This window comes from Podarcis bocagei, assembly GCF_964188305.1.
Source record: "Podarcis bocagei genome assembly, chromosome: 2".
NCBI classification, from domain to species: Eukaryota; Metazoa; Chordata; class Lepidosauria; order Squamata; family Lacertidae; genus Podarcis; species Podarcis bocagei.
Genome location: NC_138126.1, coordinates 20,788,055 through 20,810,803, shown reverse-complemented (window position 1 = coordinate 20,810,803; position 22,749 = coordinate 20,788,055). Strand labels below are relative to the sequence as shown.

The following is a 22,749-nucleotide window of genomic DNA, read 5'->3' as shown; positions in this document are numbered from 1 at the left end:
ATCCCTACTGCCACCTTCTGCAGTCAAAGAAGTGCAAGTTTCCCCATGGAATTCGATTCCACAATTGCACACCGAAGTCTCATGTTTGTGTTTGGTGATCCCCCAATGTTTTGCAGAATTTTGGGGCAAAGGAAATAGTACCCCAAGTGGTAACTGGAAGATCTCACCCATCAGGGGATCGTTAGCATGCGACTATGTAACTTTATTCCATTTTTAGGCTGAGAAAACCAAGACAATGCAAAAGATATTTGATAGAAATAGCTTGTGTGTCTTATTTTTCCCCCACATTTGAAAACATTGGTGCTCCACAACATTGTTCTAAAGTCTCTCTGTACAGTGGTGCCCCGCAAGACGAATGCCTCGCAAGACGGAAAACTCGCTAGACGAAAGGGTTTTCCGTTTTTTGAGCTGCTTCGCAAGACGAATTTCCCTATGGGCTTGCTTCGCAAGACGAAAACGTCTTGCAAGTTTGTTTCCTTTTTCGTAAAACCGTTAATACCCAGGGTGCATTGCTTGAAGAGGTGCAGTTGCGACTTGACCTCGAGGAGCAACACATAGCACGCGGTGTGGTAGCCTTTTTGAGGTTTTTGAGGACTTTGCTGATTTTTGAAGCTTTTCCAAAACTTCTTTTGCAGCCGTTTGGTAAGTTAAACTTTTAAAACTTTTTTGGGGGGAGTTGGATTTTGGGTTGGGGTGTTTGGAATTCAAGGACTTGGTGTTGGGGAGAGGTTTGCAAGAATCTGGGAGCTTGTGTGGGTTTTTTCTGCATTTTCATGATTTTTTGTGACCATTGGGGCACTCTGCTGTTTTTTTTAAAAAAAATTCTGGGTTTGAATTTCTGTGTGGTGGGTGGCTGGGGGAACAGTTGGGGAGAGGTTTGCAAGAATCTGGGAGCTTGTGTAGGGTTTTTTTTTTGAATTTTTATGATTTTCTGTGACCATTGGGGCACTCTGCTGTTTTTTTTAAAAAAAAATCTGGGTTTGAATTTCTGTGTGGTGGGTGGCTGGGGGAACAGTTGGGGAGGGGTTTGCAACAGTTGGGGAGGGGTTTGCAATTTCTATGTGGTGGGTGGGTGGCTGGGGGAACAGTTGAGGTTTTTGAAGACTTTGGTGATTTTTAAAGCTTTTCCAAAACTTCTTTTGCAGCCATTTGAGGATTTTGAAGACTTTGGTGATTTGCAGCCATTTCGTAATTTAAACTTTTATAACTATTTTTGGGGTTTTTGGATTTTGGGTTGGGTGTTTGGAATTCAAGGACTTGATTCTGGGTTTGAATTCCTGTGTGGTGGGTGGTTGGGTGCTTTTGAATTTTTTGGGTGTGAAGCACTGATTTTTCTTTCTTTCTGAGTTTACGAAGCTAGGAGCTGTGCTGCCATGGGACCCAAGAAGACTGCTGCTGCAGAGGCCGGCGAGAGGAAGAAGGAGAAGGTGACGCTGGAAATGAAGAAGGAGATCATCCGGAAGCACGACGGTGGAATGCGTGTGACAGACCTCGCCAGGGAGTACGGCAGGAACCCATTGACCATCGGCACCATCCTGAAGATGAGGGAGAAGATCCTTGCGACTGATGCAGCCAAGGGAGTCACCAGGATCGTGAAGAACCGCCCAGCTGTTCTGGAGGAGGTCGAGAAGTTGCTGCTCATCTGGTTAGAAGAGAAGCAGCGTGCAGGGGACACAGTGACTGAGGCCGTGATTTGTGAGAAGGCCAAGGCCTTGCACGCAGACCTCGTCCGGGAACAGCCAGGAACCTCAGGCGAGCCAGAAGTCTTCAAGGCAAGCAGAGGCTGGTTTGACCGGTTCAAGACAAGATCTGGAATCCACAGCGTGGTCAGGCATGGAGAGGCTTCCAGCCAGAGAAATTTGAATTGCACTTGGCGCAGCCTGTGGCTGGACTGTGTGGCACCAAGCGACTCTGATGCACCAGAGTCAACAGTGGTCAGAGTCAACGGCTGTCCTCCAAAGAACTGAGGGACATTTGCATGAAGTGGAAGGATGTGCAGGCTTTTGCAGAGCGGCACCACCCTAACAAGCACGTGGCACATGACCTTGCGAACACTTTTGATACGACGGTCATGTCGCCTTTCAGGGAGGTGCTGAAAAGGCGGATGAAGCAGCAGGCCATGGACAGGTTCTTCAGCAAGAAGCAAAGAGTGGAAGAGGAACCTTCTTCGAGTGGTCCCCCAGAGTCTTAGAAAATGTACTGTACACTTTGTTGATTTTTAAATGTTTTTCCTCTCATGTTTAGAAACTTAATTTATTGTTCCTTCAATTTTTGAAATGCTCTTTACAGTATGTGTGACTTTAAAAAGCACTTAATAAACTCTTGTTGTACCAAATTTGGCTTTGTTTGGACTTTTTTTGACCATAGGAACGCATTAATTGGATTTCAATGCATTCCTATGGGATTTCGTGCTTCGCAAGACGAAAAATTCGCTAGCCGAAAAAACTTGCAGAACAAATTAATTTCGTCTTGCGAGGCACCACTGTACTTGAGTTAAGGTCTGGTGCTTGAGTTAGGAGTTGGGAAGACTTAGGAGAGTTATGGAACTTCTGGTTCCAGTTTAAGGATGCTCAAATGATGACGGATGGATCTGCTGGGGATCACACTTGCCACAGGATCTGGTTGCAGCCCCCCTGAACAAGTGTAACAGCAGTTCCTTGTTTATTCTCTTGAATAAGGAAGGTACAAGGAAGAGGAGCTGAAACCTGGATTTTGGCTTAGAAATTATTTATCTGCAATTAAAGACAAAGAAGTATTCTTGTTAGCAAAGAGGAAAAAAGATAACAATAGTTCCAGAAAAAACAACAAGCCCAACTCAGGCAATAGTGTCCGCTTAAGCATTTTTTAAAATCATCAAGCATAATATATATTCATGAAGTCACTCATCAAATGAAGTCACTCATTCAAAGTGAGTAATTGTTTCTACTCCCAACTCATCAAGGATTCATGGCTCACCTTTCCTACACTGCCAAGTTTTAACTCAGACTGTTGAACCATTTTTCTAATTGCCAGTAAGTACAGTGGTACCTCTGGTTGCGAACGAGATCCGTTCCGGAGGCCCGTTCGCAACATGAAAAGAGCACAACCCGCAATGGTGTGTCTGCGCACATGTGGGTTGCAACTCGCCTCTTCTGCGCATGTGCGTGACATCATTTTGTGCGTCTGCGCACGCGGCGAAACCTGGAAGTAACCTTTTCTGGTACTTCCGGGTCGCTGCGGGACGTATCCTGAAAGAATGTAACATGAAGCGGACATAACATGAGGTATGACTGTAAGTACATTTCTTCTCCAAAACTCTGAAATAAGTCAGGAATCCTGATCCTTCCAGCCAAATTAGATGTGTTGTTAAATACATTATATTTAATGTGCCATGCTAAATACATTGTAATTAATGAGCAAGTACAAATAGCAGCTTCTGGAAGGAGACCATAATTATAGCGTCAAACTGGGAGGGGTAGCTAGAGGCGGAGCAAGCTGTGCACCTTGGGGTGGCTCCATGGGGATGGGGCGAGCGTCCCAAGGGGCAAGACACCCATGGGGGCGGAGCGAGTTGCCAGGGGTAGTGGTGAAGCGAGCCGCCCATGGTGGGCTGCTTCCTGCGTTGTGTTGGGGAGGGAGCTACGCCGCTTTGCCAGCAGACTTGCTCCCTTTCCTCTTCATTTTGACAGCTTGGGGGAGGCTTCCCTTCCCTAATTTATTATTTATACCCCACCCATCTGGCTGGGTTTCTCCAGCCACTCTGGGCAGCTCCCCACAGAATATTAAAAACAATACAGTGTCAGACATTAAAAACTTCCCTAAACAGGGCCGCCTTCAGTTGTCTTTTAAAAGTAAAATAGTTGTTTATTGCCTTGACATCTGCTGGGCATTCCACAGGGCAGGCACCACTACCGAGATGGCCCTCTGCCTGGTTCCCTGTAACCTCATTTCTCGCAGCGAGGGAACTGCCAGAAGGCCCTCAGCGCTGGACCTCAGTGTCCGGGCAGAACAATGGGGGTGGAGACGCTCCTTCAGGTATACTGGGCCAAGGCCGTTTAGGGCTTTAAATGTCAGCACCAACACGTTGAATTGTGCTCGGAAACATACTGGGAGCCAATGAAGATAGAATCAGGATTCAATATGACCTTAACAGATTGGAGAACAGGGTCAAAACTATCAAAATGAATTTCAATAGGGACAAATGTAAGGTTCTGCACTAAGGCAGGATGAACCAGATGCACAAATATAAGATGGGGGACACCTAGATTGCCTCTAGTACATGTGAAAAGGATAGGGGTCTTGGTAGACCAAAAGCTTAACATGTGCTTAAGTATAGTGTCCAGATCAAGGGAAATAATAGTCCCACTCTATTCTGCCTTGGTCAGACCACACGTGGAACACTGTGTCCAGTTCTGGGCACCACCATATAACGATACTGACAAGCTGGAATGTCTGCAGAGGAAGGTGACCAAGATGGTCAAAGATCTGGGAATCAAGAGGAGACTTAGAGGAGACTTTATAGCCACCTTCAGATATCTACAGGGCTGTCACATGGAAGGAGGAGCAAGCTTGTATTCTGTTCTGGAGGGTAGGCCCCAACCAATGGATTCAAGTTACAAGAAAGGACAGTAACAGCTGTTTAATGGTAAAAAGGACTGTGTTGTGAGCTCCTGGACTCTCCTTCCTCAGAGGTTTATAAGCAGAGATTGGATGGCCATTTGCTATGGATGCTTTAGCTGCAGTGGCGTAGCGTGGGTTGTCAGCACCCGGGGCAAGGCAAGTAATTTGCGCCCCCTAACCCGTGGATTTTAGCACTTGAGTGTGAGCGCCCCCCCAGATGTTGCGCCTGGTGCAGCCGGCCCCCCTGCACCCCCCACGCTATGCCACTGGGAACAGCTAAGGGAGCTGGGCATGTTTAGCCTGGAGAAGAGGAGGTTAAGGGGTGATATGATAGCCATGTTCAAATATATAAAAGGATGTCATATAGAGGAGGGAGAAAGGCTGTTTTCTGCTGCTCCAGAGAAGCGGACACAGAGCAATGGATCCAAACTACAAGAAAGAAGATTCCACCTAAACATTAGGAAGAACTTCCTGACAGTAAGAGCTGTTCGACAGTGGAATTTGCTGCCAAGGAGTGTGGTGGAGTCTCCTACTTTGGGGGTCTTTAAGCATAGGCTAGACAACCATATGTCAGGAGGGCTTGATGGTGTTTCCTGCTTGGCAGGGGGTTGGACTCGATGGCCCTTGTGGTCTATTCCAACTCTATGATTCTATGATTCTATGAGGCTGTGTCAGATAGGGTGGAAATTTCATCCTTTCTGTCCCTCACATGGGAAACCGAAAAACACCCTCTCAGAATTATCTAGGGACCAGGATTACCAAAGCCCCATTCTCCCTGCAACCGCTTGGGTATCTGGTGGGCACCCAGTGAAATTATTTCCAACTACAAAGTCCAATACAAAGTATTTTTGTGGTAGGGAAGGAGTTTCAGCTTTGCCTTGTGGGCTGTTCCTCCAAGCTGTCTTTGCGGCGCGTAACAGCCTGGAAGAGAATCAGCGAGAGGATCTTTAGAATTCAGTGCAAATTGAATTTCACCGGAATAGCTCGGAGGTGCTGGCAGCCCTCTTCCCTCCCCCCCCCCGCTTTTTCGTTTTCTAAACAAGTGATCGGACTCTTCCCCTCCCCTCAGCCCCATGAAACAAGTCCCCAGCGCGAAAAGAAATAATAATTTTTTTTAAAAAAGAAGATAACAAGGACGGGGTGTTTTCCAGAGCGAGGTGGAAGCCGCCCATCACAAGGGCAGAATCTCTGCGGTGCGTAATTACGCGCGGCTTGGAGAGCTCTTTCCCCCCCATTACCCGGGCCCTAGCGGTGCCCGCAGCAAGGTGAGGTTCTCCCTCTCCGGCAGGCGCCTCTGCGCGCCTTCACCCCATTCTCCAGCCCCGCCACATCTGGGAACATCATTAAGGAGTCGCCTCTGCAGCTCAGGAAGTTTTCACACTTCACGTTTCATTAAACGCAGGTCTTCTCGGATTCCTTGGGAAAGGGAGAAGCGGGAGAGAAAGGGGAGAGGCGCTGGGCGCGGGTCGGGGGAGAGTGCCTGATTTGCAGCTGTTGGGCTTTCAAAGCCAAATAAAACGGCCAGTCTGCGGAGCGCAGCCGCAGCGGCGGTGGGGGGCGCGCGCGCTAGGGCGCAAGGCTGGCGGTGGCGGCGGGGAGCCCGGCGGAGGAAGGAACTTGTCCCTTCCCTCTGGACTCGCGCCCCCCGCAGATGTTGCGCCCGGTGCGGCCGGCACCCCTGGCACCCCCCACGCTACGCCACTGTTTAGCTGAAATTCCTGCATTGCAGGGGATTAGATAACCCTCAGGATCCCTTCAAACTCAACAATACTGTGATTCTGTGACTGGGATCACAGCAGAGAGAGAGGGCATTTAACCCCTTTCTTCCTTGCTGTTGTCCTGGTGAAGACGTTATTTGCACTGCAAGAATTGATGCTTTTGAATTATGGTGCTGGAGGAGACTCTTGAGAGCAACCTAGACTGCAAGAAGATCAAACCTATCCATTCTTAAGGAAATCAGCCCTGAGTGCTCACTAGAAGGACAGATCCTGAAGCTGAGGCTCCAATACTTTGGCCACCTCGTGAGAAGAGAAGACTCCCTGGAAAAGACCCTGATGTTGGGAAAGATGGAGGGCACAAGGAGAAGGGGACGACAGAGGACGAGATGGTTGGACAGTGTTCTCGAAGTTACCAGCATGAGTCTGACCAAACTGTGGGAGGCAGTGGAAGACAGAAGTGCCTGGCATGCTCTGGTCCATGGGGTCACGAAGAGTCGGACACGACTAAACAACAACAGGTGAGATGTACAAAATTATGACCTGGATCTACTTCTTTAAAAACAAGAACTCATTAGTGGCCTCATGTGGATGATCAAGGAAGTGGAGTTGGGGGGGGGGAGAGAGCACTCGAGAGCGAGCATGTTTAACTCTTTCCTCTCATGCTCTTTCTCCAATTTAATTTCTATACCTCTCCTATGCTGTTAACGTCCTCCTGCAGATGATAGATGCTCTGTCCCTCTTTCCCCAAAGTTGAACAAATGGCAGATTCTGTGAAGGGTGGGAGAGGAAAGGAAGAGGGGGCAGGATATAAAGGATGAATACCCTTTCCTTTAGTGCCACTTCCTGAATCTTTGTGGCTGCTAATATTTTTTTTTTTTATAAAATTTTTATTGGTTTTACAAAATTTTAAAGAACAAACAAACACTTAAAAAGACAAACATACACGTATAATTTCATATCATATTTTCATAAACCTCTTTTCTGGGACTTCCCCATACCCCCCCTTTCTGCATCCCAATGTCCATAATTTTATAGCAACTCCCAACTGTTACTTTCCAACCTCTGTCATCTTAGTCATCTCTATATTCTGACCTTATATCACTGTATCCCTTTGTTCCTGAAAACCACAACACTCTAACATTCATTAAGTTTATAATAGTCCTTAAGATAACTTTTGAATTTTCTCCATTCTTCTTCCGCCGTCTCTTTTCCTTGGTCACGGATTGTGCCTGTCATCTCGGCCAATGTCATATAGTCCATCACTTTCATCTGCCATTCTTCCAGAGTGGGTAGATCTTGTGTCTTCCAATACTTTGCGATGAGTATTCTTGCTGCTGTTGTAGCATACATAAAAAAAGTTCTATCCCTCTTTGACACCAATTGGCCGACAATGCCCAAGAGAAAGGCCTCTGGTTTTTTAGGAAAAGTACATTTAAGTACCTTTTTCATTTCATTATAGATCATTTCCCAGAAAGCCTTAATCTTCGGGCATGTCCACCAAAGGTGGTAGAAGGTACCTTCAGTCTCTTTACATTTCCAACATTTGTTATCGGGCAAATGATAAATTTTTGCCAGCTTGACTGGGGTCATGTACCACTTATAGACCATTTTCATAATGTTTTCCTTTAAGGCATTACATGCCGTGAATTTAATACCGGTGTTCCATAACCATTCCCAGTCATCTGACATAATGTTATGACCAACATCCTGTGCCCACTTAATCATAGCCGATTTGACTGTTTCGTCCTGTGTATTCCATTTCAGCAACAAGTTATACATTCTGGATAAATTCTTAGTATTGGGTTCTAACAATTCAGTCTCTAGTTTTGATTTTTCCATCTGAAAGCCAATTTTCCTGTCCTGTTTGAAAAACTCCATTATTTGATGGTATTGAAACCAATTTTGTACTTTATGTTTCAATTTCTCATGACTTTGTAATTTCAACTTATCTCCATCCTGTTCCAAAATTTCCCAATACTTCGGCCATCCGACCTCCATATTGAGTTTCTTTACTGCCTTGGCCTCCACTGGTGACACCCATCTAGGGGTTTTGTTTTCCAACAGATCTTTATATCTTATCCAAACGTTGAACAATGCTTTTCTAACAATGTGATTTTTAAAGGCACTATGCAGCTTGATTTTGTCATACCATAGATATGCATGCCAACCGAAAGCATTGTTAAAACCTTCCAGATCCAAAATGTCTGTATTCTCGAGGAGCATCCATTCTTTCAGCCAGCAAAAAGCTGCTGCCTCATAGTACAATTTTAAGTCCGGCAGGGCAAAACCCCCTCTTTCTTTGGCGTCTGTCAATATTTTAAATTTGATTCTGGGCTTTTTGCCCTGCCAGACAAATTTCGAAATATCTTTCTGCCACCTCTTGAAACATTCCATCTTATCAAGAATCTGCAAGGTCTGAAACAAAAATAACATTCTAGGCAATACATTCATTTTAATCACTGCAATTCGGCCTAACATTGACAATTTCAAATTTGACCATATTTCTAGATCTTTTTTAATCTCTGACCAACATTTTTCATAGTTATTCTTATACAAATTCACATTTTTAGATGTCAAATAAACCCCTAGGTATTTCACCTTCTTGACCACCATCAACCCTGTCTCCTCTTGGAATTTCTCTTTTTCCATATCTGTTAAATTTTTCCCTAAAACTTTGGTTTTTTGTTTATTCAACTTAAATCCAGCTACCTGGCCAAACTGTTGGATTATTTCTAGGACCCTTTTCGTACTAGTGTTTGGCTCTTGCAAAGTCAGTACTAGGTCATCTGCAAATGCTCTTAACTTATAATGTTTAGCTCCGACCTGCACTCCTTTAACCTGCTGGTCATTCCTAATCATATTCAGCAACACCTCCAGAACTGAAATGAAGAGTAATGGGGAAATTGGGCACCCCTGTCGTGTTCCTTTTTCTATCTTAAGTTCCTCAGTTACTACATTATTTACAATCAATTTAGCTTTTTGTTCAGAATATATTGCAGCCATACCATTCTCAAACCCTTGGCCTACCCCCATCCCATGAAGATTCTTTGTCATAAAGCTCCAAGAAATATTGTCAAAGGCTTTCTCCGCGTCCACAAAAATCAGTACTGCTTTAGTATTTATATTCACCTCTAGCTTTTCCAAAATATCTATTATATTCCTTACATTGTCTGCTAGGTGTCTTTTTGGGAGAAAGCCTGCTTGGTTCTTATGAATCTTTTCCATCAGCACTTTCTTAAATCTTTTTGCCAAAATGTCTGCAAAAATTTTGTAATCCACATTAAGTAGTGATATTGGGCGGTAGTTCTTCAGTTGAGTCTTTTCAGTCTCTGTCTTTGGTATGAGTGAAATATATGCTTCTTTCCACGATTCAGGTGCCTTTTTTCCCTCAAGGATCTCATTACAGACTTCTTTTAGTGGTTGAATCAACCATTCCTTCAGCGATTTGTAGTATCTGGAAGTCAGTCCATCTGGTCCTGGAGATTTGCCCAATTGCATATTCTGAATGGCAGCCTCTATCTCTTGTTCTGTTATTCTCTGGTTCAGATCCATCTTACTTTGATGAGAGATTTTTTGTAATCCATATTTATCAAGGAATTTGTCTATATCTTCTTCATTTTGCGGGCCTTGACTCAAGAAGCAATTTCTAATTTCATTAGGTTTAGATATATTCTTTCCATCCACTTCTAGGCTTGTAACTGTATTTAATTTCTGCCTTTTCTTCAATTGCCATGCCAGAAGTTTGCCACATTTATTTGCTGATTCAAATGTCTTTTGTTTCATTTGCTTTATCTTCCATTCAATCTCTTGGTTCATCAATTCCATATATTGTGTTTGATATAACTTAATCTCTCTTAAGATCTCCTGGGACTTTGGTTTTACTCTTAATTTTTTCTCTCCTTCCTTTATCTTTTCCAAAATCTTTTCTTTTTTCTCATTTTGTTTTTTCCTCTTTATTGAGTTTTGTTGAATCAAAAAACCTCGCATCACCGCTTTGCTTGCGTCCCAGATCACTCTTTTCTCCACGTCAGCCCTCAAATTTATTTCAAAATAGTCTTTTAAAGTTTTTTGGGCCTTCATAAGGATCTCCTTGTCTCGAAAGAGGGTGTCATTCATTCTCCATCTAAATTGACCAGTTGTTGTAAGTTTCATTTCCATCTTCACGGCGTTATGGTCGGAGCAAGTTTTTGGGCAGATTTCTACCTTCTTAATCTTTGGAGCCATGCCACTAGTAATCCAGATTTGATCAATTCTGGTCCAGGTCATCATTGCTTGGGAGAAAAAGGTTCCCTCTCTCTCCAGAGGGTTCCTTGTTCTCCATATATCTATCAAGTCCAAATTTTCCGTCATTTCAAAAAAGGTCCTAGGAAGTCTCCCTTCCTTGGTAACTGTTAGTCTTTGTGCCTTGTCCATGTTGGTGGAGACCACACCATTCATATCTCCCATAATTATCATATTGTAATCCAAATAGTCCGTCAGAGTTTCATGAAGTCTCTTGAAGAAGTCAGATTTACCTTCATTTGGTGCGTAGATTCCAACAACTAAAAGTTTTTCTCCTTGTACTTGTATCTCCACTGCCAAATATCTCCCTTGCTCATCTTTAAACATCATTTTTGGGGCCCATTTCTCTTTTACATATATCACAACTCCTCTTTTTTTTACTTTGTCTGATGAGATAAATTCTTGTCCTAGTCTTTTGTTTGTAAGTAATCTCCTGTGAGCTCTGGTTATGTGGGTTTCTTGTAGACATATCAAGTCCAATTGTTCTCTGTTCAAAATGTGAAAAACTTGTCTTCTCTTCAAAGGCCCATTGAGCCCATTACAATTCCAGCTAAAAAGTTGCAGGGCCATTTTGTTATTTCTCTGACACTCCTCCAACAGCTCCAAGTTGTTGCTCTTCCTCTGATGGTGGTGGTTTGTGTCCAAGTGAGAGATTCAGAATGTCTAGTGCTCTCCTCTGTTCTGCAATTGGGTCCACAGTCCCCTTCTGCAGGTCCTCTTGATTTCTTTCCAAAAATTTGTCTTTGTCTTTAATAGTCTTTATTTTCACCTTCTTTCCTTTGTAATCAAAAGACAGTCCCTGTGGGAATTCCCACCTGAAGCGGATGGAGTTTTTCTTTAACAAAAGAGCTAAGTCCTTATAAAAGCTTCTCAAATCCAAAATATATTTTGGGATGTCTTTAAAAATCTGTGCAGCTGAGTTTCCAATTTGCAAGGCCTTTTCAAAGTGTAGTCCTAGTATTTTGTCTCTTTCTTCCTTAGATCTAAGTGTAATCAGACAGTCTCTCGGGGTCTTTCTGTCCTGCTTTTTGCCCAGTCTGAAGGCTGTTGTAATTTTAAATTCATCTTCCTCCAGATCCCAGCAATCAGCAAACTCCTGTGTTAAAAACTCCGCAAGGTTGTCACTTTCGTTCTCTGGAATCAATCTCAATTTCAAATTTCTCTCTTTTCTCTGTAATTCCCACAGAGCCAAAGTTGCGTCGTGTTCATGGACCTTCTTGGCAATCGGTTCTAAATTCTCTTGTGTCTCTCCAGCGATAGCTCTCGCTTCTTCAGCAATTTTACGTGTAGTAGAATTTTCCTCAACCAATTTATTTATAGATTCTGTGTTCTGGTCTAGTCTTGCTGATATTTCTGTTAATTTTTGTGTATTTTCTGAAGTCTGTTTTGTCAGAGACTCCAGGGATTGATTTATCTTGAGCAGGGCTTCTGTCACGGCTTCCATAGAGACAGCTGTCACTTTTTCTTGTCCTGTTATTCCTGCAAGTCCGGCAGTTACGCCTGTGATTGAGCCTCTTTTCTTTAGCTGTTGTTGCTGCAGCTGGTGTTGTTGCTGTTGTTTGGTCTTGGCTCTTGTGACTATCTCTTCTTGTGAGCCACTCATGTCAAGGTCGTTTCCCACGGGAGCTGTTCCCCACTGGAAAATTCCACTGTCTTAGGCTGGGCCAACCTTTACTTTACCCTCTAGGGGGAGCAAATCAAAATGGCCAAATATAAAATGTCCAAATACGAAAGCAAAGAGAATATCCAAATACGTAGGAAAGGGAGAAAGAGAAAAATTAAAGCAAGTGTAGCTGGAGACTTGTAACTGCAAATTGCCACAATTTCCCAATAGATACTGTCTCAACTTACTCTGATGTACTGTATCCAGTCAATGCAGAAACTTTGTATCACAATGTAACTTTCACAGGGAAAAGTCAGTTCAGTGTCCTATTGTCCTAAAAGGCAGACCGTTTCATGCTCTTAGACAGCTGAGGCAGCAGAGGATTTTTCTTTTAAATAAATCATGCAGTTGCCAAAGTCTCTTTTGCCTCCCCTCTGCCCTGCTAGCTAGAGGGGAGATCTAAAGTCCAAATGTCAGGTTTGATTAAATAAAAACAAAGTCTTTAACGGATGCAGCTTTAGAGTTCCGTTGCTTTCACTTTCATGCAGTCGGGGGGAGGCAGACTTCCTTGATTTTGACCTCCCCGCTTTCAACCAAATCTCCAAATTTTTGATCCAAATAAAAGTTCCGTTTTACTCACGGGTTTTTTCTGTCCGTAATTTACAGGAAGGAATCGGCGCTCTCCACTAATAGCGACGCGGCTTCACCCTGCGGGCTGGGTAGCGATTCTCAGCACCGCGCTCCCCCGATGTCGTTCCGGAGCCTTTAAAAAGGCTCTTTCTGCGGTAAAGGGGGGGCGCTTTTGGTGCCCACCGAATCTCCTCGTTCACAGGCTTCCGCGCCTGTGATTTTAGGGGTCCCCCGCTTGCCGTAGCGGGACAGACCCGAACTCGCAGGGCAGTCCTTCTCCGGAGCTCGGAAAAAGGACCGCCATTAGCGCTGGCGCCGACCGGAGGTCCTCCTCTTTGTGGCTGCTAATAAGTAGGTTTTGGTTTTTTTTTTTTAAATCTATAAACAACTCACATCTATTTTGCTCTGCGGGTGGCGCTGTGGGTTAAATCACAGAGCCTAGGACTTGCCAATCAGAAGGTCAGAAGTTCGAATCCACGCGACGGGGTGAGCTCCCGTTGCTCGGTCCCTGCTCCTGCCAACCTAGCAGTTCAAAAGCATGTCAAAGTGCAAGTAGATAAATAGGTACTGCTCCAGGGGGAAGGTAAACAGCGTTTCCGTGCACTGCTCTGGTTCGCCAGAAGCGGCTTAGTCATGCTGGCCACATGACCCGGAAGCTGCACGCCAGCTCCCTCGGCCAATAAAGCGAGATGAGCGCCGCAACCCCAGAGTCGGCCACGACCGGACCTAATGGTCAGGGGACTGTTGAAAGATAGACAACCAAAAATTAATCAGTTTGACTCGCGCGACTCAAATTGGGTTTACTAGGCCCATTTTTTATTTTTTTTTTTTTAAAAAATATTTATTAAAGGTTTTAAACAATAAATCACCAAACACATAAAACACCATCACCAACATAAAACAAACAAAAAAGAGAAAAGCAAAAACATTAACACAGAATAGGTAAAATACAACATAATCAAGTATCAGAAAACCATATTTCCAAAACCTTTTGGACTTTCTCACATCTCTCTTCCCTGCGTTCCCATTTATAAAGTTATAAACAGCAATTCTTCACCTTCTTTCGATTCTTATTTTGTAGTTTTCTAATGTTATGTCTCCAATTATGAATATTATTATCAGATACTTAAGTAATTAAATTTGACATAATATTAATCAAAGTTTCATCACTATTCTTATGTATCACTTATTTTCATACTTCTTTCAACTAGGTTATTGGTGCCATATTATTCTATCCTGCATCACCTTAACATTCATACAGTTTACAATATTTTTGCAATTGGTCCTTAAACTTTTTCCAGTCCTCTTCCACTGTCTCTTCTCGGATTCTCGGATTCTCGGATTCTGCCAGTCATTTCTGCCAATTCCATATAGTCTATCAGTTGTGTCTGCCATTCTTCCAGAGTGGGCAAATCTTGAGTCTTCCAATGTTTTGCGATGAGTATTCTTGCTGCTGTTGTCACATACATAAAGAAAGTTTGGTCCTTCTTTAGCACCCTTTGGCCGACAATGCCCAAAAGGACGGCCTCTGGTTTCTTAGGGAAGGTATACTTAAATACCTTTTTTAGCTCATTATAGATCATTTCCCAGAAAGCCTTGACCCTTGGGCAAGTCCGCCAAAGGTGAAAGAATGTTCCTTCAGTTCCCTGGGCCCATTTTTTAAAAGCAATGTACACTAAATTCGCTTCTGGGCCTCTCCAAGATGAGGGGCCCTGGAAGCTTGAGCTTCATTAGTTTGATAGCAGATCTGCTCCCGATCGTAAGATGTTAACAGAACCTGAGCTTATAGGAGCTTCTGGTTAATGCTGTAATCTTAGAACTTTCAACACTGGTTGAATTCAGAGGAGGGTATATGCTTAAGTCTAGTGGAGTCCATTTAATTGTTGCAGATGCTTGATCTTCTTCACGAACCATGGCAACATATTTCCCAGGAGCCCTTGCAGTGCACACTCGGCACCAGGTAAGCACAGTCCAGAAGGCACTCTGACCATAAGCCATCTCGAAGGTGGCAGGGGTGGTGAAACCTTAAGTCCTTCAGCAGGTTCAGTCATGCTGAGAGTCACACTTGTTAGCCGTGCTGTTCTTCCACTCGAGTTTTGTTTCCACTGGGATGTCTTTTGCTAGGGCTCGTCTTTTCAGCAGGTGCAATTGTGTTCTTGGTTGCTCCTGGTGTGCTACCACTCAGAGCCACTAGGGGCAGCATAGCGCTGACAGATGTATTTGTACCAGCAGCTGATAATGGGAGAGAACTGTCAAACCCAATTCATACATTACACAGTACTCAAATAATGGGGTGCAGGGAGGTGTGTAATCCCTCTGTGAAATCCACAAACCTTGGATTCTTTTTGGTACTTTTTTCTTCAGGTGAGAGTCACATACCAGCAAATTCAGGCTGCGGAATTAAAGCTGATTTTGAGATCCTGAGCAACAAACCAATTTCACTCCCTAAAATGGCCTTTTTTAAAGCGATACGAACTGTGACGGGAAAGATGCACTGGGAAGTATGGGACAGCACTTGCTTGACGCAGCATCGTGTAACTTTTCCACAAAACAATCCATAAATAGTTGACATCCTTATTCCTGTGGGATGTAACATAAGCAGTCAAGTACAACGCTTCCTGTTTGCCCAGAGTGGACACACAGGGGGATGTTGCTCCAGCTGGGAGGACTTCCTGTCACACCTGGACATCCTCCCCCTGCGTGTGACCAGGTAGATGGGCGTGAGCCTGTGAGGCCCAATAAAAGGGTCAGTCCCACAGCCATCTTTCCCCTTCTTCTTCACGTTATTCCATCTTGATGTACCGCATTTTTCGCCCCATAGGACGCACCGGCCCATAGGATGCACCTAGTTTTTTTGGGGGGAAATAAAGATTTTTTTTTATTCCCCCCCAGGTGCGGGGCTGGGGCGGGGGAAGCCCGAGCTTCCCCTGACCCCAGCCCCCAGAACAGGCTGCTATCCGCTAGCCGTGGGAGAGCCGCGCGACTTCGCGTGGCTCTCCCACGGCTAGCGGAGGGCTGCACGAAGCCCGTAGCTTGGGGCATGCTGAGCTCAGCACGCCCCAAGCTTCTGGGTGCAGGCAAGCTCTCCGCTAGCCGTGGGAGAGCTGCGTCTCCCACGGCTAGCGGATAGCTTCCTGAAGCCTGGAGGGGTGCACCGACCCCCCTCGCTCTCCAGGCTTCAGCGAAAGCCTGCATCCGCCCCATAGGACGCACACACATTTCCCCTTCATTTTTGGAGGGGAAAAAGTCCGTCCTATAGGGCGAAAAATACGGTATTTGGCTGTCTGCTGGCTCTCAGCCAGCAAGCAGCACATGGGCTCATTTCCCAACATGGGATGAACCCACTCTCTTTTCTGTAACTACAAGCTAAAGCCTGCCTTCAAGGAACCTACTGTGAACTTAACGTAAGTAAACGTCTTATCATTACTTTAAGAAAAAACTGTTGCGTCTTTATTCTTTTTAAAAGGGATCACAGGGGAATTTACCAGGATCCAAACTGGACAAGCCAGATTGAATTGCTTAAGTAAACAGATTCAAATGAATCTATCAACTACCATATTTTTTGCTCTATAAGACTCATCTTTTCCCTCCTAAAAAGTAAAGGGAAATGTGTGTGCGTCTTACGGAGCGAATGCAGGCTGCGCAGCTATCCCAGAAGCCAGAACAGCAAGAGGGATCGCTTCTTTCGCTGCACAGCGATCCCTCTTGCTGTTCTGGCTTCTGGGATTCAGAATATTTTTTTTTATTGCTTTCCTCCTACAAAAACTGGGTGCGTCTTATGGTCTGGTGCGTCTTATGGAGCGAAAAATACGGTACTCTGCTACTGACTCACTAGCGTGAGTGAGGAAGGAAGGATAATATTTAAACAATATATCCTCTCCTACTATCCACAGCATTCCCACAATTCCTGCATTGCAGGGGGTTGGACTACAGGAGCCTTGGGGTCCCTTCAAACTCTAAAATTCTATGATTCTGTGGTCATTGGCTCTCTGCTTGGCAAGCCACCCAGTGGTAGCAACCTTGTGATAATGGCAGTGGGGAGGTAGGCCAGCCCTCACCAACTTGGTGCCCTCTAGATGTTCTGAACTACAACTCCCACCAACATCTGGAGAGACCAGGTTGATGAATCCTGAGGTGGACTCAGTGAGGGAAGAGAGGCAGCCCAAGGGCTCTTCAGAAGCCAGAGCAGATAGTGACTCATGGTGCAGACAAGCACTCTCTTCATCCCCGCGTCTCCCTTTTTTGGCTTGTACTTCTTGGCCTTGGTTCTGGCTCTTAAAGCAGGCTTGAACTCTGTTTCAACTCTTGCCTTTATTCACGTCAGCCACCCTTCCCATAAGAAAAGAATCTTATTCTGTTGCAGACACAAGGGCTTGTTTCTTTCGCAGTGACAGTTTCTCCTTGACAGATGAGCTTTCCCCCATCCCAACCCAAACAAACTGGTTTTCAATCTACCTCTGTAAAAAAACACAACACAATACATGTGCTAGTATCGCCTCATACGACACTGACATCAAGTAGCCAATTCTTGCTGGCTCTTTGGGTTCAAACCCCGTGGTCATAGCTGTCAACTTTTTCCTTTTCTTGTGAGGAATCCTATTCGGAATAAGGGAATTTCCCTTAGAAAAAGGGAAACCTTGACAGCTATGCCAGTGGCTGGTCAGATTGTGTGCTGACATTTGGGGGGGCTGACATCTCAAACTCAAAGCTTCCCCAATTCTCATGTCGGATATTAAGAATACCCAGTTCAGAGCACATTTAGTAGGGACACAGCCCTCTTACTGTTCTTGTTAAATTTATAATCTGCCAAGACTACCTATCACCCGGATAGCTGAGTTGGTTAGAGCATGGTGCTGATAATAGCAAGGTTGCAGGTTCGATCCCTGCCTGGGACAGCTGCATATTCCTGAATTGCAGGCGTTGGACTAGATGATCCTCAGGGTCCCTTCCAATTCTACGATTCTATGATCTACGATCTACTAACACAACTGGAGCTACTGGTACTACGACTTGTGGTGCATCACTTTTATGAAGAAACTCCTCATTTAATCCCTACAAAGACCCTATGGGGTTGGTTAGGCTGAGGGGCAGTGGCATAGCTCGCAAGTGTCCCCAAAAAACAGGACACTCAATTTCCACCGCCCCAGAAGATTTTGTCCTAAAAAAGCTTTACTTTTCCAGATCTTGCATGGTGCCCCAAAATGTGTGGTCTGGGGCACTGCGAGAGCACGGCCCTGAAAAGAAAGCATATGTTGGGAGCGCTGTGATGTCAACCAGGTCACATGACTCATGTGATATCACGGACGGGAAGATACCTGCATCCCGGTTTGGGGACTCAACATGTTGGAGGGGATGCAATGGCTGTCCCAAGGTCAGCTAGTGAGTTTCTTTTACAGGTGGGGATTTGAACCCTGTTCCCTCAGGTCCTAGTCCGACACTCTAACCACTACACCACACTGATTGAGCATCTTTGATGTTCGTTCATCCCTTCTTCTGTGTAAGCATTGGGCAAGCAAACCAGGACCAATAAACAGGTCATCTGAAGAAGCCATTCCTCCAACCACCCTAGAGGGACAGTGAGACACTTTAGAATAACCTCCACATGTTATGGAACCACAGGAGGAACAGGAGCAGTTGCAGGAGGAGGAACCCTGCTCGCCCCCTACTCTTTTCCTTGCTTTTCCTCCCTGACCGGTCAGATTGCTGACCACCGCTAAGACGGCTCCAGTGGCCTACCTGCTAAGAAGATGGAGAAGAGCAGGAGAATCAGGTAATTGATCCCTGATGCCAGAATCCCCAGCAGTTTCATCTTGCCGCTTTGCAGGGTGGACAGGAGCGAAGCTGCATGAACGTTTGGATCCAGATTCCTTGCTGAGGGAGGGTAGCTGAGCTGCAGATCTCCTCCGTGCCTGTCTCTGCCTGCATACTTTCACCCTCTTACCTTTCCCCAGGTGCGGCTCCCTTGATGGGAAATTAAAAATAAAGTGTCCGGAACGCATTGCATCACCTTTGTGCTGGAGAGGTATGCATTTGCGGGGAGAGGAACCTAATAATAGCAAAAGGTTTTCAGCGCTGTGACGGCCGAGTGACACTGAGATATGCTTCTCTGGCTCACTTTGAATCTGCGCGGAAGGAGGGCCGCAGTCAAGTTTCGGGAAGTCTGGAGCCAGGAGTGGCTTGAGGAGTGGAAAGTATGTCCTGAGCCCCATTCATTGCTAATGTCCCATTGAAAATGAGAATGGCATGTAATTTCTTCTATGCTTCCTCATGTTTATCCCCTTCGTTGTATGCGCACTCTCTCCCCACCCTTGCAGCGAATTGTTTTATTATCCCCCCCCCTTCAATATCTGGTAATTGAGTATACTTGGAAATAACCAGGTGTTATCTTTAGGGATAGGGATGCGGGTGGCGCTGTGGGTTAAACCACTGAGCCTAGGGTTTGCCGATCAGAATGTCAGCGGTTTGAATCACCGCGACGGGGTGAGCTCCCATTGTTTGGTCTCAGCTCCTGCCCACCTAGCAGTTCGAAAGCATGTCAAGTGCAAGTAGATAAATAGGTACCACTCCAGTGGGAAGGTAAACGGTGTTTCCGTGTGCTGCTTTGGTTCGCCAGAAGCGGCTTAGTCATGCTGGTCACATGACCTGGAAGCTGTATGCCGGCTCCCTCGGCCAATAAAACGAGATGAGCGCCGCAACCCCAGAGTTGGTCACAAGTGGACCTAATGGTCAGGGGTCCCTTTACCTTTACTATCTTTAGGGATAAATCCATTTTAAATGGGTTTATATACATGGAATTTGGCAGTTGACTGAGCTTTGCCTACATCCGATCATCTCTTGCATTCAGCACTTGCTCATTTTCAGCCAACTGTTCATTGCTGGGATTGTTTTATTATTAAAAAGAAGCCTGGCTAATTGCATGCAAAATTATACACAGAACTTGTTATGTAGTGTAGTTTCACCCTGGGCCAACAGGGGGATACTGTATATAGTTTTCACTCAGGTCTGTAGATCCGCGGCAGTTAGTTTAGGCGGGAACTCTGAGCTGTTGTGGTTACAATGTTGACAGCCGGCTGCCTATAAATACAGGCCGGCTGAGCTGTTCGCAGTCAGTTCTATTCCAGCTTATCTTAATAAAGAGCTACTTGAAGAAATCGCTGTGCCGGCTGCTATGTCAACCCACTACTTAATACTGGCGACGAAGGTGGGATGGATGGACATCAGAGCACAGCCAGATGCGGCCAGCCTCTGAACTGAGCTGAATCACAGAGCGAAATCACTGAGCGAAATCACTGAGCGAAATCACTGGGCAGAACCAATTCAGAGCTGACTGTTCTGGCTAGAGCACTGTGTTCCATCCATCACCCTTCACGCCGGCATCGGAATCATGGCTTCACTTGTGCCTCTACCGCCGTTTGCGCCAGCCTCTGAGTCATGGGACTCCTACCTCGCTCGGTTCGACTGCTACCTCCAAGCCAACGAGCTGACAGCAGTATCAGTGGATCGGAAGCGGGGCCTATTCCTCAGCCTCTGTGGGCCTGAGGTGTTTGAGACGGCCCGAGCATTGGTTGCGCCTGAAGCAGTCCAGGCAACACCATGGGACATGATCCAAGAGAAGCTCCGCAACCACTACGCACCAAAGCCGTCCAAGATTGCTGCCCGCCATGCGTTCTACCACCGGAACCAGGCAGAGGGGGAGTCAATCAACAACTACGCCACCGCCCTGCGACAGGCTGCAATGCACTGTGAGTTCCGAGACTTAGACGATGCCCTGATGGATCGAATCGTCTGCGGGGTCCGGGACATCCATCTGCAACGGCGTCTCCTAGCCAAGCCAGACCTCACGCTACAGAAAGCCATTGAGGGGGCCGTGGCCTCAGAAGCTGCTGAACGCTCCGCCCAGGAGATCCGCAAGTCCAGCAGCCCGCGTCTTGCTAGGGGGCCAGTTCCGGTGCATCATGAAGAGGCCAGCAGTGATGAGGCATCCTCCAGTGAAGACGATGACGTGCACCAGACAAAGCGGGAGCGCAGGAAGCTCCAAAAGAAGTCCAAGAGCCAACCGGAATGTGCTGGCTGCGGAGGCGACCATTCCCGTGCCAAGTGTCGATTCAGAGATGCTATCTGTAGGAGGTGTTCCAGAAGGGGCCACATCGCTAAGGTCTGCCGATCGGCTCCGTCTGACACCCCCCCTTCATCGACTCGCAAGTTCAAGTCTTCACTCCAGTCTGCCAAGGAAAGTTGTTTCGCTCTCACCAACTGCCGCTGCCCGTCTGGAACCACGATTGGCCAAACCGACTCGTCTACGCGACGCAAGCTGAACGTCACGGTGCTCATTGAAGGAGCTCCATGTGACATGGAGATCGACACCGGGTCTGCCCTGTCCGTCGTGTCATGGAGCACCATCAAAAGACTGGTACCCAGAGTATCCAAAAGGCAACTCGACTCTCACCGCGTACACCTGAGAGACTACCAGGGAAACGACATTCCCGTGGTAGGCGTTGGCCGGTTCCGGATCGCCTTCAAGGATTTTTCGGGCCTGCTCCAGTTGGTGGTGGTCGAAGGTCAGCGGCCAAGCGTCCTAGGGCTAGACTGGTTTGATGCCCTCGGCCTGGAAGTCACTGGCATCAACTGCATCTCTAACGCAGAGACTGAGGGTCTGGTCAAAGACTTTGCCGAGGTTTTTGACGGCACCTTGGGACAATATACTGGTACGCCCATCTCCTTTAGCCTTGATCCACAAGTCGCCCCCATCAAGCTGAAGCCACGCCGGGTTCCCTTTGCTCTCAAGGCTAAGGTGGACGAACAACTGGACAAACTGATCGGCCAAGGAGTTTTGGAGCCCGTTGACCACGCAAAGTGGGAAACCCCCATCGTCACGCCTGTCAAGCCAGATGGGTCGGTGAGAATCTGCGCTGACTACAAGTGCACAATCAACAAGGCACTTCAGCAGCACGCTTATCCGGTTCCTGTTGTCCAACACCTGCTGCATTCCCTGGGTGAGGGTAAGGTCTTCGCTAAGCTGGACCTTGCCCAAGCCTATCAACAACTGCCAGTCGATGATGCCACTGCTGAAGCCCAGACGATCGTCACCCACCGGGGGGCATTCCGTTGCCGCCGGTTGCAGTTCGGGGTGAGTGTGGCTCCTGGCATCTTCCAAAGCCTTATGGAGCGTCTCCTGCAAGGGCTTCCGGGCGTGGTACCATATTTTGATGACGTCTTGGTGTCTGCAGACTCACACCAGCAGCTGTTCGAGCACCTCCGTGCCGTGCTGACCAGGTTCCAGGAGGCCGGGCTCAAGGTAAAGAGGGAGAAGTGCCTGATTGCCGTTCCACAGGTAGAGTTCCTGGGCTATCTTATCGATGCCTCCAGCCTTCATCCAACCACATCCAAGATCCGCGCTATCCAGCAGGCCCCCACCCCAAAGGACAAAACGGAGTTGCAGGCATTCCTGGGGCTGCTGAACTTTTATAACGTGTTCCTGCCCCACAAAGCCACAGTGGCTGAGCCTCTTCACCGACTCCTTAGCACTAAGACGCCTTGGGCCTGGGGTCATCGAGAGACGGCGGCCTTCAACGCGGTCAAGGCTCTCCTTTCTTCAGACAGTGTGCTGGTACAGTACAGTGAATCCAGGCCGCTGGTCCTTGCCTGCGACGCCTCACCTTTTGGCATCGGTGCTGTCCTTAGTCACCGTTTTCCAGATGGAAGAGATGCACCGCTCGCCTACTTTTCCAGGACACTATCTCCGGCGGAACGGAATTACAGCCAGCTCGACAAGGAGGCATTGGCACTTGTGGCTGGAGTGAAGAGGTTCCATGAATACCTCTATGGCAGGACTTTTGACCTCATCACTGACCACAAGCCACTCCTGGGCCTCCTCGCCGGTGATCGTCCAACTCCACCGGTCCTCTCACCACGCATGCT

General features: G+C 46.6%; 1 long non-coding RNA gene across 1 annotated transcript; it reads right to left on the bottom strand.

The window, feature by feature from the left end:
* Window positions 1–247: 247 nt before the first annotated feature.
* Window positions 248–18,809, bottom strand: LOC308581288. Its single transcript, XR_014004932.1, has 3 exons — window positions 18,568–18,809; window positions 2,481–2,732; window positions 248–327 (listed from the first exon to the last, which is right to left on the bottom strand). It is a non-coding gene; the product is annotated as an uncharacterized lncRNA (long non-coding RNA).
* Window positions 18,810–22,749: the final 3,940 nt, after the last annotated feature.